Source organism: Schistocerca nitens, chromosome 7, assembly GCF_023898315.1.
Source record: "Schistocerca nitens isolate TAMUIC-IGC-003100 chromosome 7, iqSchNite1.1, whole genome shotgun sequence".
Taxonomy (NCBI): domain Eukaryota; kingdom Metazoa; phylum Arthropoda; class Insecta; order Orthoptera; family Acrididae; genus Schistocerca; species Schistocerca nitens.
The window spans coordinates 306813100-306820599 of NC_064620.1; the positions used below are offsets into that span (position 1 = coordinate 306813100).

A 7500-nucleotide genomic window follows, 5' to 3' on the forward strand; every position below is an offset into this window, starting at 1 on the left:
CACAGACCTGTTATTGCTCAATCTCGTGCGGCTAGAAGCCGCCTGTCCCTCTAAGAAGAAAAGTAATCGCTGACAGCACGAAGGATGTCACGCGACTAGTTAGCAGGCTAGAGTCTCGTTCGTTATCGGAATTAACCAGACAAATCGCTCCACCAACTAAGAACGGCCATGCACCACCACCCACCGAATCAAGAAAGAGCTATCAATCTGTCAATCCTTCCGGTGTCCGGGCCTGGTGAGGTTTCCCGTGTTGAGTCAAATTAAGCCGCAGGCTCCACTCCTGGTGGTGCCCTTCCGTCAATTCCTTTAAGTTTCAGCTTTGCAACCATACTTCCCCCGGAACCCAAAAGCTTTGGTTTCCCGGAGGCTGCCCGCCGAGTCATCGGAGGAACTGCGGCGGATCGCTGGCTGGCATCGTTTATGGTTAGAACTAGGGCGGTATCTGATCGCCTTCGAACCTCTAACTTTCGTTCTTGATTAATGAAAACATACTTGGCAAATGCTTTCGCTTCTGTTCGTCTTGCGACGATCCAAGAATTTCACCTCTAACGTCGCAATACGAATGCCCCCGCCTGTCCCTATTAATCATTACCTCGGGTTCCGAAAACCAACAAAATAGAACCGAGGTCCTATTCCATTATTCCATGCACACAGTATTCAGGCGGGCTTGCCTGCTTTAAGCACTCTAATTTGTTCAAAGTAAACGTGCCGGCCCACCGAGACACTCAATAAAGAGCACCCTGGTAGGATTTCAACGGGGTCCGCCTCGGGACGCACGAGCACGCACGAGGCGGTCGCACGCCTTCGGCTCGCCCCACCGGCAGGACGTCCCACGATACATGCCAGTTAAACACCGACGGGCGGTGAACCAACAGCGTGGGACACAAATCCAACTACGAGCTTTTTAACCGCAACAACTTTAATATACGCTATTGGAGCTGGAATTACCGCGGCTGCTGGCACCAGACTTGCCCTCCAATAGATACTCGTTAAAGGATTTAAAGTGTACTCATTCCGATTACGGGGCCTCGGATGAGTCCCGTATCGTTATTTTTCGTCACTACCTCCCCGTGCCGGGAGTGGGTAATTTGCGCGCCTGCTGCCTTCCTTGGATGTGGTAGCCGTTTCTCAGGCTCCCTCTCCGGAATCGAACCCTGATTCCCCGTTACCCGTTACAACCATGGTAGGCGCAGAACCTACCATCGACAGTTGATAAGGCAGACATTTGAAAGATGCGTCGCCGGTACGAAGACCGTGCGATCAGCCCAAAGTTATTCAGAGTCACCAAGGCAAACGGACCGGACGAGCCGACCGATTGGTTTTGATCTAATAAAAGCGTCCCTTCCATCTCTGGTCGGGACTCTGTTTGCATGTATTAGCTCTAGAATTACCACAGTTATCCAAGTAACGTGGGTACGATCTAAGGAACCATAACTGATTTAATGAGCCATTCGCGGTTTCACCTTAATGCGGCTTGTACTGAGACATGCATGGCTTAATCTTTGAGACAAGCATATGACTACTGGCAGGATCAACCAGGGAGCTGCGTCAACTAGAGCTGAGCAGCCGGCCGCCCGGGAGTGTGTCCCGGAGGCCCGCGCGAACACGCAAGCGTCCGCTCAATTATTCTGCAAACAGGAGGAGGCTGGGCTCCCCTGCACGATACACCTCGAAACCCTCTCAGGTCCCGGCGGCGCGCAGCGCCGTCCTAAGTACTTGGTCGGGTTCGAGAGAGGCGCAATCGCCCGGAGATAGGCGAGTAGACGCTTTCAGTGCGACCACCCGTGCTCCCAACTGAGCTTGCCGCTGCCGACAGAGGCCCGGGAGCGTGCTGTCGTGGTGTTGCCGGCGGGAGACAACACGCGGCCACAAACAGTGACCGGGCAGCTCCAACGCCAGCGCCACAGAGGGGCAGAGCCCCACTTGGGTGCCAAAGCGAACTCTCCCAGCACAGCGCACGCGCCAACACATCCGCACAGCTGCGATACAAACCACCTGCGAGAACCGCGGGGGCGACCGAGCAGCAGACGGCGTCGCGGCGCCGAGTGCCGGGCGGCGGCGCATCCTCAACGCACACAGTCCTCAATCGGACCAGCACACTGCAGATGTCCACCGCGCTTCGCACCGGGCCCGGGAGGACCCACTTTGGCCGCACGGCGCCGCGCGCTGGGTGCGCCGGCACGCAGATGCGCCGCCTGCCGCGTCCGTCAGCCGGCGCGCCTGCCACTGGGCGCCCCCACCAGCCGGCTGCCGCGCGTGCGCCCACGCAGCGCGCGGCCAGCACGCCGGGCGCCCCCCCCTCACCGGCCGGGGACGGTCCCACCCAGCCACCGCCGCGTATCGCTTCATACCCACATGCCCACTCACGTTCGTGGGTATGACGGGTGTCGCTGAAGCAACCGGTTAATACCTGTACCGATCGTCGATATCAACGATTCACCTCCAGCGCGAACAACCGCGCAACAACGGATTTCCAGTTCATTTGCGTAACTTGGGCAGCAAACGTAGACGTCCATCTACATTTGCGAATTCAATGGGTCTTGCATGCCTGGATGTTATGAGTCACGACACGCCACATCAGTCCACATACATGCTGCGACGTATGCACGAGAGAACACGTGGAAGGTGGCCCGCGTACGTATGCCGATGCCATTGCACAGCTGCGAAGCTCATTGAACACGCAAACTCCTGACTGACGAACTAGAGGCGACAGGGGAGGGGGGGGGGCGATATACGTCTTATAGCAGTACACATTACAGTGGATAGCGGGACCATGTGGAACGTACGCAACACTCGCTAGATGTTGTGAGGGTAGGCACCGTAACATGATTCAATACGCAGGACACCAGAGTGTGCGCGCAGCGAACTATGTTGAGAGGGTTGCGATTAGGCAACGCTACACGAATTTCTAGATTCATATAACAAACAATTACGTGGGTTAGGTTAGGGCGCAACGTGGGTTAGGTTAGGGCCCAACTTAGGTTAGGTTAGGGCCCAACTTAGGTTAGGTTAGGGCCCAACTTAGGTTAGGTTAGGGCCCAACTTAGGTTAGGTTAGGGCCCAACTTAGGTTAGGTTAGGGCCCAACTTAGGTTAGGTTAGGGCCCAACTTAGGTTAGGTTAGGGCCCAACTTAGGTTAGGTTAGGGCCCAACTTAGGTTAGGTTAGGGCCCAACTTAGGTTAGGTTAGGGCCCAACTTAGGTTAGGTTAGGGCCCAACTTAGGTTAGGTTAGGGCCCAACTTAGGTTAGGTTAGGGCCCAACTTAGGTTAGGTTAGGGCCCAACTTAGGTTAGGTTAGGGCCCAACTTAGGTTAGGTTAGGGCCCAACTTAGGTTAGGTTAGGGCCCAACTTAGGTTAGGTTAAGCCCCAACTTAGGTTAGGTTAAGCCCCAACTTAGGTTAGGTTAAGCCCCAACTTAGGTTAGGTTAAGCCCCAACTTAGGTTAGGTTAAGCCCCAACTTAGGTTAGGTTAAGCCCCAACTTAGGTTAGGTTAAGCCCCAACTTAGGTTAGGTTAAGCCCCAACTTAGGTTAGGTTAAGGCGCAACATAGGTTAGGTTAAGGCGCAACATAGGTTAGGTTAAGGCGCAACATAGGTTAGGTTAAGGCGCAACATAGGTTAGGTTAAGGCGCAACATAGGTTAGGTTAAGGCGCAACATAGGTTAGGTTAAGGCGCAACATAGGTTAGGTTAAGGCGCAACATAGGTTAGGTTAAGGCGCAACATAGGTTAGGTTAAGGCGCAACATAGGTTAGGTTAAGGCGCAACATAGGTTAGGTTAAGGCGCAACATAGGTTAGGTTAAGGCGCAACATAGGTTAGGTTAAGGCGCAACATAGGTTAGGTTAAGGCGCAACATAGGTTAGGTTAAGGTGCAACATAGGTTAGGTTAAGGTGCAACATAGGTTAGGTTAAGGTGCAACATAGGTTAGGTTAAGGTGCAACATAGGTTAGGTTAAGGTGCAACATAGGTTAGGTTAAGGTGCAACATAGGTTAGGTTAAGGGATGGTGTATGAGGGGGGAGGGGACGAGGTTCGTTCATAGTGATGATGGTAAGTGGACGCCTGAGGCACCCTGAGATGTGTCACGTCAGGATGCATCTTTCTCTCAGGGGAGGTGGTGCGCCGGTTGCGTGGGTGTGGCAAGGGAGTGGCAGGCCTGTGTCTTTCATTCCTGCCATTGCTTATATGCTGTGAGACAAGGCAGTGTGGTGGTGTTGGTTGCACCCCTGTCTAGGACATGTGTGGGTGTTTGTGGCTTATCTGAGTAATGATGGTTGTTGGAAGAGTGAGATATTCTGTTTTTGGGGTGGACCTCCTGGTTTTGTTATCATAGTGTGAATGGTGTAATGTGGCGGAGAGGATGCACTGGATGTTGTTCCATGCTGGTGCTTAGATATCTTGTCTGTGTCTGTTACAGCCAGAGAGTAGTGTGTGATAGAGTGTCTGGGTGACGTGTAGTTCGCATGTGTGCACAGACTGTCAGCATGTATAGGGACTGTTGTATGTCGTATGCCATCTATATTCCGATGGCTCTGCATCTATTAGTAATCAGCGCCATGTATCAGTTTAATCTGGTTGCGGTCACGCGGTGTTCTATCTCTGTACAGTAGTAGAGGTGCGACTGCACTACGTAGCTACCCCTTGCGGCAGCTTTCCCCGGTGTATGGCATACGATTATCGGCAATCAGTCGATTAGTGACAACTGGTCGTGTGACAACGTCACATGTCTGCGGGTGGGATACGCTACACCCTGCCTGTGGGTCAGGGCTCAGGAAAGCTCTCCTGACACTGAGCGCTCGGACCGTCATTACCCGTCTGAGTAATATATTGCGGAGCGCTTTTAGCCATTGCCCAGAGTCTTTGCGACTGCGAGTGCAACGCCCATGGGGATCGACATGGTTGGGGCGCTTTCTAGCTGATCGCTCGGCATCGGAATCCGTACTGTGAGCAACGCAATCGCGCACAGACTTAGAGCATGTGTGGGGACATTCGCATATATCATCTATCTATGTGGCCCTGTATCATTTACTAAACAGTGCCGGGAGACAACTGAACCATTAGTAGAGTACTGATGTACAGCAGAATGTTTACCTTCCACCAGAGTACGAGTATCGACTCTACCCCAGCGTTGCCACCGCCGCATGATGCGGTCTTTGGAAAAACTACCCCCACACCGTCACCATTGTGCGGGGGTACGGACCCTCTATATCCTCAGAGGAGCACTCTTTGCCACCGGGCGTCAGGTCTCGCGGCCTGCCGTCCAGTGCCCACGGGGAACCGCGTGGAGGTGGTGCCGCCGTAGCATCCGCTTACAATGGGCATCAGCCGGCGCACGTTTCGCCTGCGATTTGCAGGCTCCACAACACACGGCTCGGGCTAGCCAGGCCTTGCCCATCGTCGAGCCCGGAATGTTCCGGGTTCTTAGCCTAGAGTCAGTCGCATTTTAATCGTCACCGACCCAAGAGTCGGCGTCAGAATCAGTGCTACTTGCCTCTGGTGTGGTGTCGGGGTCACGGAGCATTCCTGCTCTTTCCCTTGCGAGTTCCAGCGCTCGTCTTTCCAAGTATTGTTCCAGCGCCATAGCAGATATTGCAGAGGCAAGAGTGTCTAGCGCCCTCCAGTGCTCTCTGCTCCGAAGAAGCGCTCTGACGTCTCTGTTAGGGAGCAGTACTCCATCCCGTGCATTTGCAAATTGTGGGCAGTCCCACAGAGCGTGCTCCGGGGATCCTACCTCGCCGCAGTCACAGTCTGTGGTTTCACTTTTGCCAGTCCAGCACAAATAGGTGGAATAAGGGCCATGTCCTGTCAAGAAGTGCACCAGTCCCCGAGAGGGTTTCAGAAACCGGAGTCTCATCCGCTCTCTCACGTTGGGGAATATGCGGTGCACGCGCCTGCCAGTGCGGAGCGCGTCCCACCTCTGCTGCCACTCGTCTAGGAGCCAGTTCCGGACTTCAGCAGCGCTGTCTGCCGGTCGGCCTAAGATGTTAGTGACTCCTTCCGGATTGCCCTTCCGGAGCCAATACAGCGCACCCCTTTCTCTGACCAGTAGGTCGAGTGGGGGGATTGCTGTTACGACAAGTAACGCATCAGCGGATGTCGTGCTGTATGCTCCAGTGAGGCGCACCAGCGCGAGGCGCTGCAGCCTCCTCATCGCCGCCGCAGGTTTCCTCTTTCTCAGTCTATGAGCCCAAACACTCGACCCGTACGCCGTGATGGCTATAAGGATGCTCGAGTGATATAGCCTTAGTGTATGCAGTGGCAGATGGAATTGCCTGTTGGCAATGCTGGCTATTGTGTGTAATATGGCTTGGCCTTTGCGACATACGATCTCGATGTGCGCAGTGAACAGTCTGGACTCGTCTAGGTGAATCCCCAGGTACTTCGTCATGTATTTTCGCCTGACTGCTCCGCCAGCGATTCGGATCAAAGGATCACGCGCCAGTCGGCCGCGCAACATGACATACACCGTTTTCTCTGCAGACAGCTTCAGCTTCACTTTCTGGCACCACTGCTGCAGTGCATTGAGCGCTGCGTTGCAGTTTGCTTCCAGCAGTGCCCGAGAATCACCTTCTATTACTAGAAGAATGTCATCAGCGTACGCCACCACGCCTCGCACTTGTCGCAGTTCCCCAAGTTCCTCCAGCACAGGTTCCAGACTCACGTCCCAGAATATGGGACCGCAGACTGAGCCCTGCGGGCATCCCTTAGTGATCAACTTCTCAACCGCCCGCCCCGGGCACCGCAAGACCGCCCGCCGGTGACGGCAGTAGTCCAGCAGGCACCGGTACAGGGGCCCAGGACATTCCAACTTCCTTAGGCTGTCGAACAAGGCCGGCCACCATAGGTTGTCAAAAGCCCCGGCGATGTCGACCATTATCCCCGCAACGTACTTAGCTGTAGATGTGTCCACCAACAACATTGCCCTGTTTATAGCATCTTCTGTACACAGGCCCCTCCTGAATCCGTACTGGTCGGGACTTCGTCCCCTAAGTTCCCGGTGTTGCTCTAGCCGAAGGCATAGGAGCTTCTCCTGGAGCTTGGCCATGGAGTTCAGGAGACAGATTGGTCGGTACGATTTCGGCACCTCCGGATCCTTGTCCTCACCCTTTCGCAGGATTACCACTTCGGCTGTCTTCCAAGACATCGGTATTCGTCCCTGACGTAAACACTCGTTGTAGAGGTTCGTCAGGTAAGGGCATATCTCCGCACATAAGGCTTGAAGAGCCTCGGCAGCGAGTCCATCTTGGCCCGTCGCCTTTTTGCGGCGCAATTCATGAATTGCGTTGGTAACTTCACGTTCAGTGAATGGAGCAACTATCGTTTCATCGGCATACACCTCATCGAGTTGTCTCCTCAGATATCCCTGTTCCTCATTCTCATCTTCGCTACTATCATCTGGCAATATAGTGCTCATAAGTAGCTCGGCTGACTCTTGCCAGTCCTTTGTGTGGCTTCCATCAATCTTCCTTAGGGTAGACAGGACCGTCGGTGACCGAA

At 54.2% G+C, this 7500-nt stretch overlaps 1 non-coding gene across 1 annotated transcript in view; it reads right to left on the reverse strand.

Annotated features, from left to right (window-relative positions):
- The window catches only part of LOC126196907 (small subunit ribosomal RNA), a 1909-nt gene extending 367 nt beyond the window's left edge, over nucleotides 1–1542 (reverse strand). Inside the window, exon 1 of the ribosomal RNA XR_007539333.1 lies at nucleotides 1–1542. This exon is cut by the window's left edge and continues 367 nt beyond it. This is a non-coding gene — a ribosomal RNA (small subunit ribosomal RNA).
- Nucleotides 1543–7500: the final 5958 nt, after the last annotated feature.